Raw genomic sequence first — 14,581 nt, 5'->3', positions numbered from 1 at the left:
GCTAGTAAGGCCTCTATGTCCTAAGCCAGCTGGGACAGAAGGTTTTTGGAGATATCCCAAAGGGTCTTAGATCAGTGTTTCAGTCTCCAAAACCATTTTTGCAGTATCATCACTTGTTGCTAGGGAATTGTGCTACTTTATCCAGCATGGTCAAATCTTAAACCAACCAACCAACCAACCAAGCAAGCAAACTAAACCCCAATGCTGCCTTATTGTAGGTTACAGGAGAGACTAATACTGTTCATTATTGTCTTTCTCTGAAAACCAAGGCTCATGAATGTTTTGCTACATGCATTGAGAGCACCTGGGAAATACCAGAACTATCCCAGTGCTTTGGAGAGGAAAACAGCAAAGAATGTAGTTTTGAGCTACTTATTTGTCAGTAATTAGGCAAAAGTTAAACTGGAGCAGCTCTTCTTAGGAAGAATGGGGCATTATTAATCTTTTGCTTTACACAGTGTGTGTGACTTCTTGTTTGTGGGTGGATATTTGTAATAGTCATATAAATAATCATTGTATTGGGGGGTTATGGTTTATAATATCAAAATGTGAGAAAGGTATCAGAATGTTGTGGCAGGGTCATTGTAGCCTTCTGTGTTAAATCAGAAGAGAACAATAAAAATACTAAAAGTAATGGGTAGGTTTTGAAAATACCAAGAGAAACTTAACTGACTCACTTTCACAGCTTCAGTGGGAATTGGAAACCTAATTGTGATTTTTGCCTTAAAATCTTTTCCCAATTGTTATGGATTTAGCCAGGTGGGCCTAAACTTAGGTTTTAAAGTCCAGCTAGGCCTGGGATTGTCAGCTGATTTAAGCTGGGCTGAGCCAGCTCACAGCTGACTCCTTCCAGACAATAATCTTGTATTCCATACCATACTACAGCATCTCAAAGGGGGTAAAATCCAGTGTGTGGGAGTGGCTTGGGCAGTTCTGCCATGCCGAGGTACAAGCCAGATGTGATCCAGCTTTTGTCTTGGAGCAGGCCCTGCTCCTGCTGCCTCTGCTTGCATTTTGTTTGCATTCAGGGAAGTAGAAACATTTTTGTTGTTACTCTTTCTGTTTCTTGCTGAGTGTCTCTCAGAGTACTTACAGATCTACTGTAATAGACTTTGTATTAATTGGGGAGTGGGAAGTTATGCCTTGTTATATATAACTTGTGTAAGTGTGTGTTATATTGTAGTTTCCTCTTAATTTTCTCCTTTCTGTATAAATACATGTAGTTAGTTTCAGCATAAACCTGGCTTTGGAAGGGTTTTTTTTCCCCTCTCCCTCTTCTCTTCCCTTGGCTAGTTGGGGGGATGAAGAACCCTTTTCACTCTGTCCTGGACAGTTGGTGTTTTGCCAGCTCAACCCAGGACACCAATACAACTGAAGAGATATTCTCTGAAAATAAGATTAAGGGCTGGTGGACATCTGTATTATTTTTTCATGTGCTGTGTCTATCACTTACGGTTTTCATATGCCATGAGTATTGTCTTTTGACAAAAATATTATTTCTGTGTTCTTCGTGGAAAATCTGTGCTTAGATCGTACAGAAGCAGCTTGTTTTTTAAGCATAAACACAGATTTATGCTTGGATAAAGGCTGTTGCATTTAAGCAGACTGTGTTTCTCCCTTAGTATGAGCATTCAAGTGATTTTTTAGGCGGGAAAAAAATTGAAGACCTCTGATTTATGGATTCTTTCCTGGCTTAGCCAGATGACACAGATGTAATTATGTCTGGAAGTTAAATCCTCTGGAAAAGGAAGGCAATGCTAAGTATCTCCTTTGCAGAGCACCTTGCAGTCTCTTGAGGATCAGCAGCAAGAAGGAATAACATTACATTTTAAGACAATGTGCTGAACTAACACCACATACAAAACAGAGGCTCACTCATTAAAACTCCAAATGCTTTTTAAATATTGGGGATAATTGCAATAACAAATAACTCCCCACTGTGTTTCCATTATCCAGTTGCTTCTTCAGTTCTTGAAGTCTGTAAGATGGGGAGTGCAAGGCATTGATGTCCTGAAGGGAGACATCAGAAAGGTTTTAAGTTGTTGGAGGTGTGATAGAGGCTCTGGCAAAATAAGGGCTGAGGTTAGAAAACTCTGTGGATGCAGACAGGTTTCAGATTGCAGGGGTATTTTACTCTTCTTTCAGAAAAGCATCTGGATACTGTATATTACACAAGCTCATGTACAAAGGGAAAGGTATGGAAATTAACTTTCTCTCTGGCTATGATAAACTACCAAGGGAAATTCATAGCAAACCTGTCTGCTATAGTTAGAGCTGTGACAGAGCTATTACAGAAAAATAAATAGTGGCAATGGTCAAAAGAATGTCAAGATGCTTTCAAGTTGGCTAAACAGACACTTATATCCTCCAGGGGTTTAGTGCACTTTGTCCCATCGCTGCCAATCTGTTAAACTACTGATGCTTCACGTGATGAGGTCAGGAGTGGTGATTTCTCACATAATACCAAGTAGCCCAGAAAAGCCTGTAGCATTTGCATTGAAAATGCTTCCCAAAGAGAAAAGGAACTATGTGTAGATGAGGTGAAAGGAGGTGATGATGAGGAACTTATAGAGTGTACTTTGCACTACACTAAAAACTCATCAGAAAGCAACAGAACAGAAATGTTTTTGAGGATTGATAAGGGGATTCTAGCAACACTGACTTAAATCACCAGCACTTAAAATTGCTTTTTGGGGGAAAAAATACATAAAATTAAATTACATGGGAAGTACTGGAGAATCACCATGTGTTTGGTCTCAAATGTGCTGATGAAAAGACACAGTCAGACCCAGATTTAAGATACATCTGATTTGTCAAACTGAACAATCAACAGCAGATTCAGCTACCCAGAGTTAAAAGCACAGGTCCTTAAAACTTGAGAGAAATGAAATCCCACATGTCCTGGTTGAGCAGGAGGGACCAGCTATCACTGTGTGGGGGTGATCAAAGCTGTGTATTCTACCCCCTCTATTCATTCCCCAAGGACAATGGGCCATCAGCAGCAGCTGCCCAGGGAGCCATTATCACCTTCACACCCAGCCTGAGGGGGGCGGAGCTGCCAATGGGCCATCAACAGTTCAACACCCCCTGGCTCCCAGAGTTAATCACCCATTGTGTGAGTCCCTGCCCAGGGGGAGGGACTGGGTGCTCCCTGAGGGTACATAAGTGGTGGGTAAGAAGACCTTGGGAACTTCTCGTTGGATCCAGAGGAGCAGCAGGACCTCGACAGGAGGAGATCACTGCTCTCACCCAGACCACAGCCCTCGCCTGCACCAACAGGTTTTTCATTTCCTTTTGCTCTGGACTTGGGGGAGCCACAGGGGTCTCAGCACAAGGGCAAACAAACCCCCTTGTGTTTGTGCCCCAGGACACTGGGTTATACTGCTGGGGTTTTGTGAGTTGGAAGCAATTTCCCTTTTGTGTCAGTGTATTTATTGTAATATTATTATTAAATTTTAGCTCTGACTTATAATCTCTCTCATGGTGAGTTCATTTCCCCTGCTGGTTCACCTTTAAACCAGCACATCACACCAGTAAACACAGAAAAACTGTAAAGCCTGAGTATAAAATCTGGGTCTGGAGACACGAACTGAAGTTTGCCCATCCATCCTGCTGCATTGCCAGAGTGTGTGCTGCCATAGGATTTATCCAGGACACCTACCATGGCCTGAAACTATTCCTAGACTTGTGTAAGGCTTGGGTTATATCAAAGTGGATTCCCTGAAAGTCTTTTAGACATAGATGTCAGCATTGAAATAGCAGGGGACTATTTTAGAGAGTAACAGGATTTGGTAGTAGGACCACAGCCAGACACAAGCCAGTTGGCTTCTCAGAGGGAATAGTCCTGATATTTCTTTGTTTGTTAGTAGAGATGTGTCCTCATAGTGAGACTTTCTCAGGCCTATTGTTGAGGTCCTGGCAAGGCAGAGTTGACCAAAAGATATGTCATGAAGAAAAGATACAGGCAGCCAACGATGCTGCTGTGTTTAGGTTTTGGGAAGCTCTCAGAGATGAACTAAGAAAAGTTTCATCAAAGGCAAATCAACATTATAATTAGAAGAAATTATATGACTAATGAGTGGAGGAAAAATAGCTAGTGATGGTTCACTGCAGTGAATGATATCCAGACTCTAAATTATTTCACTTTTGCACTAAGTGTAGCTTACTCTGGCTCCAGGGGTGATAACCCTGGAAAGAATATGTCTATGAAGAGCAGGTTAAACTGGTACTTGCAGTGAGGGGGAAATAATTTGAATATATCTCTGTTGTCAAATAACTTTCAGAGGGAATAACTATCAATATAACAATATTTTCCCTTTATGGAAAATACCTTTTTATCCTGTCATCTATATGATTTTGCTTCCTTACAGCAAAGACTGCTTTCAGTGGCCATCACCTAGAGATACCAGATCAAAACACAATCCCCACAGAATGCAATCCAAAACATACTAGATTTTAAGAGAAGTCTTTTCTGGTGAGTTCCTTGATTTTTAGATTAGAACAATGGCCTACGAATCCTGAGCCAAGTTCTCTTCCCCATTCCAAAATGGAATCAGAAGATAATAGAATAATTTAACATGGAAAGGACATCAGGATGTTTCTATCCCAACCAGCTGCTCAAGAAAGGGTGTCACAGGTTTGGCCTGGCTGTTGCCAACCCTGGACTGGCCCCCCTTCCCCCTCCCAGAACCTTCCCAGCAAAGGAAAGGGAAAAGGAAAAAAAAATCAGAAAAAACATGCACTCTAAAGAAACTGAACTGAATAAAAAGAATAAATTATATTTTCTAACATTCACAAACCACACTGTATACACAATACAGAGGATCCCACCCCCCAGGGGAGAGGGGAAGGGAGAAAAGGGGATTGATTAGCCAGAAAATAGGGAAGACACCAACCCAACCCAAAGAAACTGAATGAATCAAAACAAACACAATTAAAAACCTCAAGGAAGGGGAACAAGAATGAAACAATCTCACCCAGGACAGGAGAAACACCAGGGACCGGAGGGACCAGACTGCAACCACCTCCCTCCAGCTCCTCAGCCAGACAGGGAAGAAGCAACAAAACCACTCCCCCACTGCTACATGGAAGACCCGTGTGGAATACTTGTCACTTCCTTACATACAATGGTTACTGAGGAAGCCATGGGGCAAATCATTACAAAGGGTCATTGGGGTTCAGACCAGGTTACAGTGTGCAGTTCTGTTTGAAAAGCCTCCCAGGATGGAGACTCACAACCTCTCAGGATGAGTTGCTCCAACACCTGACTGTCATGGGGGAAATTTTCTTTCATTTTTCTGGTTGGAGTCCCTCTTATTTCTGGTCACACCCCCATTGTTTCTCATCCTCTCACCATCCACCAATGTGGATAGCCTGGTTAGATCTTCTTGTTGAACTTCTTATAGGTTCTAGGTTGGCCTTAGGTCTCACAAAACAGCCACTTCTCTGGGTTGAACAACCACACTGTTGTTCTGGTACCAAGCAGGTACTCCAGCTCCCTGAGCACCTTGGTGCTATAGTATGTTCTTCCACTGAACAAATTATGGTTGGTTAGTCTTTTAAGTATTAGGGGCCCAAAACTGGCTGCAATAGTCTAGATGTAAAGTGAGTGCTGAGTAAAGGGAGATAATCCCTTCTCTTGGGCTGCTGGCTCCAATCCTGTTCATACAGCCCAGGAGGCTATTGACTCTTGTTGCCAGAGCTCACCACTAACTGGTGACCAAGGGCACTGGCCACAGAGCTGCTCCTGAAGCAGTCAGTCCCCAACCTATACCACTGCAAATGTTTTTTCCTTCCAATGTGCAGGGCATTTGTCCATGTTAAATTTCATCAGGGTCATTAATCAGCTCATTAATCCCCACTGTCTGAATCCTTTTGGTCATAGCTCAGCCTTGGACTGTATCAACTGGTCCCATCAGCCTGGTGTCATCTGACAACTTGCTCCATCTCCTCCTTCAGGGCATCAACACAGAAATCAAACTGGGAAAGCCCCAGAAGGGAAAGTGAATTACTCACTGGCCTCCAGGTTGAGTATGACCCATTAACCACCTCTCTTGAGTCAACTTCATCTCTCTGATAACAAATTATTTGGGATGCTATAGTTGTCTTCTTGGAATAGGTCAGAATTTCTGGACATGATCCATTTCACCCAATATTAGCCATCTAAAATATAAAACCTTATATTTAAGTAGAGGGGATTCACTTACTCAGTGAACATTCATTAACAAACAAAGAAATAAACAAACCAACCACAAGCATTTCTAGAGGATAACTCATCTGACAGGTCCCAAATATCTTCTGCAGGGTGCTAAACATACCCTAGGAGTGCCTTTTTCTCACTGTTGCCTGCAGAGAGCCTGGACATCACTGGGTGGGTGTCACCTTATGGCATCCATTTTTTCAGAAGTCCTGGCTCATTGCTGAAGAGTCCAGATTTTTTAACAATGATGTTAATGTGTCTCTTAACAAGTTGGTTCCATCTTACTAACTTCATTTATTCAAAACCAGAGAACTTAGAATTTCCCTCTTTAATAGGAAGAGAAACTTTCAAAAGTAACTCAGTCCACAAAACCAATATAACCCAATTTTTGGTCTTACGGTTGATTCATTGAAACCTTTTGCCCATTCCAACTTCTCCTTTATCTCAACCTTTCTAGAGCAGGAAGTAAATCTCCTTTTGGGAAATGTGATAGTACTCAATAAAAAAGAAAATCTTGATTCTTAATTAAAACTCACAATGGCAATAAATGCCAGAAGTGACAATCTCAGCTACCCAAAGTTTGTTTGTTGTTGTTGGTTGTTTTTTTTTTGTCATATTGGTGTCTATATTGAGCCAAAACATTTAGAATAAGAAACTTACCTGGGGCAATTACTGACAATGATTTCTAAAGTCCTCGATACAGCCCAAACATCACTATCTAGGCTCTGAGTAGAGTATTTGACTCTAGATAATATCAAATTGGTGGTAAAAAACGATTCTGGCTGCCCAGGTTTGATGATAGACAGTTCAGCACATTGCTTAAATAGCTAGGAGCAATGCCAATTAAAGTGAAATTCTGCTGTAACACTGTCTTACAAGCCTCTGCAACAGACTGGCAAATCAAGAAACAGACTTCACTGAAATATTATGGTGTGCAGGTTTCAGAGGAACTTTGGAGGAAATTCTTTAAACCTTCATTAAAAAGTACACCTAGTATCACAAAGCATGAAAAATATTTTCTAGGCAGCTGGTTATAAAAGGAGGGCAGCCAGGGGAAGTCTTATATGTTCATATTAAAGTCCAGAGCAGAAGGTTCAGGTTACTGGTTCCATTACAGAAATATCCCCGTGTCTATCAAAAAAGTCTGTTTCTAAAGGGAGCTCTTTATTCGCTGTGTTGAGATGGAAACACGAATTTGATATCTATGAGAGGCCAACAGGGTTAGCAAGAAAACAGAGAGAAAAAAGGACAGAAGTAACCTTTACAAAGCTCTTCTCCATCTGATACTGTTGAGTAGACTTGGCTGAATAATCCTCCTCGAATATTATTCATCAATGTGAACACTGGCATTTTTCTCCCCCATTTCTGCCACATAATGATTTGTAAATTATTCTTATTTGCAGGTAGTGTGCTAGAAAAATTGCAAATTTTGGCCATCAGCATTTAAGTGTTTGCAAATTGATCCTTTTTCTCATTTTTCCCCCCTACTCCTTGTTTCCTGCTAGATGCAACTATAAAAAAATTCAAAGGGATGAAGCGAAAATGATATTCAAGTGGGTGTTTTCTTGGAAACATTGTGAGGAGGCTGCAGCTTCTGTGGTGGGAGTGAGTGGTCTGAGGCTTAAGCAGCACATTAAATGGCTCACAGCAGCAGAAGCCAAAGCTCTGGACATTACATGCACAGACTCTGATGTCTCCCAGGAAGGCTGAGATCATTAGTCCTGGTTCACTGACTTAGAGTTGGAGGTTCCTGATGAAAAGGACATAACACCAGGCTCAAGCTGAGACTAATGGGAAACAATACACATCTGCAGACTCTGATGTTGCTAAGCCAGCTCCTGCTGAGGATGAACAATTGGAGCAAGGGAATATTCCTCAAGCACTGACAAACTGCAACTGAGGATTAGAAAAGCCCCCTGAATGTCTGAATTTGTAATATGTCTCCAAGTTGGCATTATAAACAGTTGTCCCATAAAGCAAAGAACCTTCTCTCACTCAGGAGTATTTTACCAAAAATCAGAGCAGTGTTAGGATACTGGTGGTGGTGGTGGTTTCTTTCTCTATTTTTTTATCTTGCTGAGTTTGGTAGGAAATTTAATGTGGCTGCTTGCTTCAGCTGCATATAAATTATGCAGAAAGAGCCCTGATACCTCAATACAGTAATTGTCAAGTCCAGTATTTACAACTGAGTGATACTTTGTCACCACACACTCCCACATGCCCTGTGTCCTGGCTCAGTGTAATCAAATACACAGCAAAATCTGGTCATTGACCAACTTCAGCATTCAAATATCCTTCTTTTTCATAAATTATTGTGTGCCTGACAGTATCAGCACCAAAATAAGACTGTCTGCACCCTTTCATTATTAGAAAATCTCTGGTGTGTCTTTGGCTTTCCAACTCCATGTCTCCCAGTCAGTTTTCAGTCAGTGTTCAGGAATTAGCTTGGGCAATGACCATTTCCAATAAGCATTTAGGATGTGCCCACCTGTTTTGGAGAGCAAGAGAGCTCAACAGTGTGGATGTAGTCAGAAAATTACAGTTGATCTCAGGGAAGGAGCCCCAGGGCCACTCAACCTGACAGAGTAAAAATGCCCTAATTGTCCTGGGTAACATCTACTGCAGCTCCAAATAATTCTAGTTTTTCAAGCTCAGTGGAATCAAACTGATTTGCTTTTAACAACTCAAATAGAAGGTAAAACCAAGACATATCACCAAGTGTGGCATTTGACTTCCTCCTGATCCTGGCAGAGAACTGAGCCCAAACAGGCTGGACAAAACACTGTAATGATGCTGCAGTCGTGATGATCTTTCCATTTGCAGGCAGCTGCATTTTTTAGGCTGGGAGATGAGTGAGTTAAATTTTTAAGGGCGGGGAATAAGTTGACAAAAAGTCCATTTCTTTAGGCTGCTTTTCAGAAATGATGTGAGGATTCTTGGAGCTCTAGGCTGTGACTAGTCACAGAATCTCAGAGTGGTTTGGAAAAGACCTTAAAGATCATCTAGTTCCAATGCCTTGCCATGGGCAGGGACACCTTCAAGTAGAAAAAAATTCAGTCTTTAAATAATTTTTGTTTTACTTAATAATTATTATGCCCTTTTAAAATCTCCTTTCAAAGATTGTGTTGAGGACCTATCCTGGCTATGCTATACTTTTAAGACAAGCTTAGGGGAAAAAAAAAAGTCTTTTATTTCTGTCATAATTCCAAATTTGCTTCTTTCAGTCACAAAACATATTCCATATAAACTCATAATAAACAGGCTCCTTTTCAGCTTCATTTTATTGCAAGAGGCAATAAACAGTTTCAATCTGTTGACTCCCCTCAGCTGAATTACAAGCCTGTAACAAAATTTAAAATCCAGTTTGTTTTTTTCCTTCTTAATCTCAGATTTGGAATTTTACATTGTTCTATTGAAAACTTTTTTTTTTTTTAACAGATAGAGAATTTTCCTTTGGATGTTGAATGCTGTAGCACTGCAGTAAGAAATTATCTCTGCCCCTTTTCATAGACAAAAGGTGTTCTTTGCAATCTTAGTTAAAGAAGAATGAACACCTAAAGACAAAGTGCAAACAGAAAGACTGAACAACTGTTAGGTACATATTTGATATAAGTTCAAGGTTACAGATCCTACTTTGTGTCCTCTTAAGGGGAATTAAATCTGCTAAATGCACATCCTGAACTTCTCTTTAGAATCAGGCTGTGATTCATCTTCTTCTGAAGCAGACATCTGATATACTAGTTCAACTAAAGACGTTTGTTGCAGACACCTAATTTCTCATAAAAAGATAAAATTAAGGGAGTTGAATTCCACCCTTTTCAACTAAATTTCTGTGTGTTGACCCAGATTCTTACTTGTACAAACCACTCAGTAACTCCTTTTAGGAGCTACGCCCATTTGTACATATTGAATATCTTGCCTTTTCCTTTTTTTTACCTCTTCTTACACCAGTGACATCAAAAGGCAAAAAGTGTAGATCAAAGCTCCTGCTGCACATCAAAGATAAAAGCAAAAAGAAACTCAAGAACCAGTGTCAGTTTTCTAAAATCATGGATGGAAAAGGATCATACCCTTTTTTCCCTTTAATTTCAGTGAAAGCAAATAACAATCTACAACAAATCAGGGTTTGAATCCCTGCTCTGAATCAGTTCCAGCAAACTGGTGGGGTCTTGGTGTTCTTGTCCTTGAGGGCTTTTTGGTGATCTTTTTCTAAATTCAATGTCTGTCATTGATTTGGAGTCCATATTCCCTTCAAGACCTGTGTGTGTGGCTCAGCTTCGGGAACGCAGATTTGGGCAGGGCTGTCCCCACGTGCCCTTCCAGCCTGCGCAGTGGATTTCAGGTGAGGCTCAGCCTGCGCAGAACTGGCCCCACCGTTTCAGTCCTGAGGTTCATCTGCCATGGCCGAGCGAGCTTGGACAGTGCCAGTGAAGTCCTCAGGACTAGAACCTCCAGCACCCGGCATTTCCCAGGAGGTCTCCCATCCAAGTACTAATCTGGGGCTGACCCTGCTGAGCTTCCGAGATCTGACGGGATCGGATGTCAATTCCCTTCAACCCACATACAATTTTAGCATCTTTTTCCTGTGGCAAAGAGCTGCCCAACCTAACTCTGCACTGAGTAAATAAACACCCTTTTTGTTTGTGTTGTCCATGTTACCTGACAATTCCATTTGATGCCCCCTTGTGTTGGGAGAGTCAAGGAACAATCATAGAATCATAGAATCGATTGGGTTGGAAAAGACCTCCAAGATCATCGAGTCCAACCCTTGGTCCAACTCCAGTCCCTTTACCAGATCATGGCACTCAGTGCCACGGCCAATCTGTGTTTAAAAATCTCCAGGGATGGGGAATCCACCCCCTCTCTGGGCAGCCCATTCCAATGCCTGAGCACTCTCTCTGGAAAGAATTTTTTTCTGATCTCCAACTTCAATTTCCCCTGGCAGAGCTTGAGCCCATCGTGCCCCCTTGTCCTATTGCTGAGTGCCTGGGAGAAGAGACCAACCCCCACCTGGCCAGAACTTCCCTTCAGGGAGTTCCAGACAGTGCTGAGGTCACCTCTGAGCCTCCTCTTCTCCAGGCTGAACACCCCCAGCTCCCTCAGCCTCTCCCCATAGGGCTTGTGCTCCAGTCCCTTCACCAGCCTTGTTGCTCTTCTCTGGACTCGCTCCAGCACCTCAATCCTCATTTTTAACTTGCCACTCAAGATTTTTAGAAATGTCATATTTTCCTTCAAGTTTTTTCTGCTTTTTCTTTTTTTTTTCTTTCCTTCCTTTTTTTTTTTTTTTTTTTTGCTTGCCCCCAGGCAAAAACCCCTTGTCTATGTAATAGTGTGACATTCTTGTTCCCACACTGTCTTCCCATTCGTGGCTTCTCCCAGAAAGACAGGAGCAGCAAATTCTTTATGTGGGGTGAAACAGAAAAGCAGCACAACAAAAAGAAGAGTCAATAAACAATATTCTGTTGTGATAAAAATGTCTGAGCAATTTCCAGATTCAAAAATATTAAAGCAGAAGGATGACAAAGTAAGAAATGGAGTATTTTGTCACCTTTCTTTGTCTGAAAATGCATTTCAAAGATATATTTCTTAAGTTGCTTTGCTTCTCTATTTTCTGCTCTCATTTTTTTGTTAGCTGGGACTAAAGGCAAAGATGATGAAAAAATATGTAAAAATTAGGAAAAAAACATGTACTGTGATGCTTGGGATTGTAGCTAGAGGAAAAAAAAAGTGTCAAAAATTTAATCAGACACATTATAATTACAATAGACCTATGCTAGTTTCCGATATTTAAGATTTTCTTGCCCCAAGAACTTCTGCTGACCCCTCTGCCCCACCCACCCCAAAGCAGGATTTTAAATTAATTCAGACTAATTGTGTCAAATTAAGGTGAGGAGTTTGCAGACAGATTGGTGAAACCAAGGAAAGAATGTTATAGAGTTGGTTACACAGTATTTATATAATATTAGTTAAATATAGTTTCCTTCCACTCTGGGCATCTTTTAATACATATCTTGACTTTTAGAGAGCTATTTGAAGAAAACCTTCTCTTTTCAAAGGAACCAACTCCCACATTGGTAAAACTGTTCTTCTGAAGCCCTGGCTGCTGGCAACAAAAGCAATTTTAAAACCTCAGCTGTCACTTTTTTCCAGTAGCAACTGTATAATTTTTCCATTACACAAGAAATAACACTGATAACAAACCTCATGATGTATTGTGGGCAAATTCAAACTAACGTACTGCGGGAAAGCAGATTTAATGACTTTTTAATTTTAATTAAATTTTTTAAAGAATTCTAGAAAATGTGAAAATGTATTTTGATCTCATCAGAAATTGTCAAATTTGATCTCATCAGAAATTGTCAAATTTGATCTCATCAGAAATTGTCAAACATGGTGATGCTGCTGGGCTGAGAGTTAGGCTTGATCCTAATGATCTTTTCTGACCTTAAAGATTTTACGATTGTGTGAGCTTTTATCTTAAAATAACTTTTCATTTAAAGGCACTAATTCAGGAATGTTCAGTGACAGATTGTCTTTTAATTTCAAATTACTTTAGTGAAATATTTAAAATTACCCAAATTTACCTTTCGTTAAAAGTTTTAGTTGATGAACACTTATAAGATTTGGAGGTTTTATTCAACTTTAACACAAGCAAAAAACCCCCCCAAAACACAGAAGTGTTTGCTGCCAGTCCCTAAGATGCACTTTTAAAAGGGCATGATAAAAACCCCCAAACTTCCTTTTCTCTTTGACCTCCAAATCCAGGGACCTGTTCTGTAACACAGTAACTTTATAGCAGGCTGCTATTGGAATATTTGAGATTTAAAGCAGGCAAATGAACTACACGACTTCTGTCCAAGTTAATTATTAATAGAACAGCTTGAAAGTTCATCCACAACTTTTGAAATTTCTCCATTATCAGAACAAAACTCCCATTCCAGAGCAAACATAACGCTGCGTTTGAGGCAATACCCCCCCAAAATACCTGTGATCTCCCTGTTGCTGCTCACTCTGCTTCACTGATTTCAGGACAGAATTCTGCATTTCTCTTCTTTTATTCACCTTTTACAAGAGCAAAAGAAATACTGATTTGAATATTAAAAATAAATTGATTTCTTGCACTGCATTGAACCTGCAATGTGAAATTAAAGCTCTGCATGAAAGCAACACACAGATTGATGGCAATGACATGGGCTGAGAACCTTGGTAGTTATAAAAATCATGGGTTTAATTTCAAACTTTCCTTTTACATCTTCAGTCCCATTACACAAGATTGTTTACACTCAGGTCAGAAAATAGTGACACTTTTTCCCTGCTTTATCCTTACATTCAGGTAGGGAACAAGATGAACATTAGGAATTGGTAAAGTCATTACCAGCCTTTGTTGCCTGATTATTTTTCCCTTTCAACAAGGATCATTTGCTGCCTGTAGTTCACAGGAGTTGGGTGGAGAGGGAGAAGGTGGGTGCAGGATTACTCCTGGGAGTAACTCTCTTGCTGTTGAGTGGTTGTGCCAGGTATATGGTGTATAAAATAAATGAGTTAATGCAAGCAGATCCCGGGATGTTCTTATGCAAATATATGCAAATAACAATACTGACAAAGCAATATTGAAAAGGGGGAAAGATCACTCACTGGAGTTTAGTTTTTCATAATTATGGACCAGGAGCTTACAAATTAAAGGACACGAGGCTGCCTTGATCTGCTCTGTGATGTTATAGATTGCAAAATAATAATAACATGATAGAAATTGGGACTTGAATTTCTTTTCCACCAAATAAGTTAATTTCTTTTTGCAGGCTCATATGTTTTCAGCCTGACCAAATGCACTTAGTACAACTATCATGAATCTGGAATGCAAAATGTGACTTTGTCAATTCTTTGGGGTCTCCAATGCTCCTGTTGTAAGCCATGAGTCACCAGGATTCTTTTCTTTTTTTTAATTTTTTTTTTCCTAATTTCTGACTGAAATCAATAAAAACATAAAAGCAGAGAATAATAAATACCAAGTAACTTCAAAAATACACCTAGCAATTAGCCATCTGAATATTTTTGGCAAAAATCTAAAGAAATAGTCATTGCAAAATGCATCTGGTAGCCAATCAGAATCCAATTCACCTCTCCTAGGATAATTTTCTTAATAAGATTTTTTCATTCTTATAGCCTGTAAAAACCCCTAAACTTTCTAAACATTTGATTTTGGCTTGCATTTCTTGTGTTCAAAATATTCCAATTTTTAGATGCCAAACCCTGACTATTTCCTGGTTTAGAATTTCTCTGTGAAAATTCCTATCAAGTGAGAATATTCAGATGTAGCTTCAGTTCTGTCAAAATGTTATTTAGCACTTGAGAGAGGAGGAAACAATCAAACCTCTTTATTTT

The sequence above is a fragment of the Pithys albifrons genome, chromosome 2 (assembly GCF_047495875.1).
Source record: "Pithys albifrons albifrons isolate INPA30051 chromosome 2, PitAlb_v1, whole genome shotgun sequence".
Taxonomy (NCBI): domain Eukaryota; kingdom Metazoa; phylum Chordata; class Aves; order Passeriformes; family Thamnophilidae; genus Pithys; species Pithys albifrons.
The sequence above is the reverse complement of the archived record's forward strand: the minus strand, read 5'-3'. Positions refer to the sequence as shown.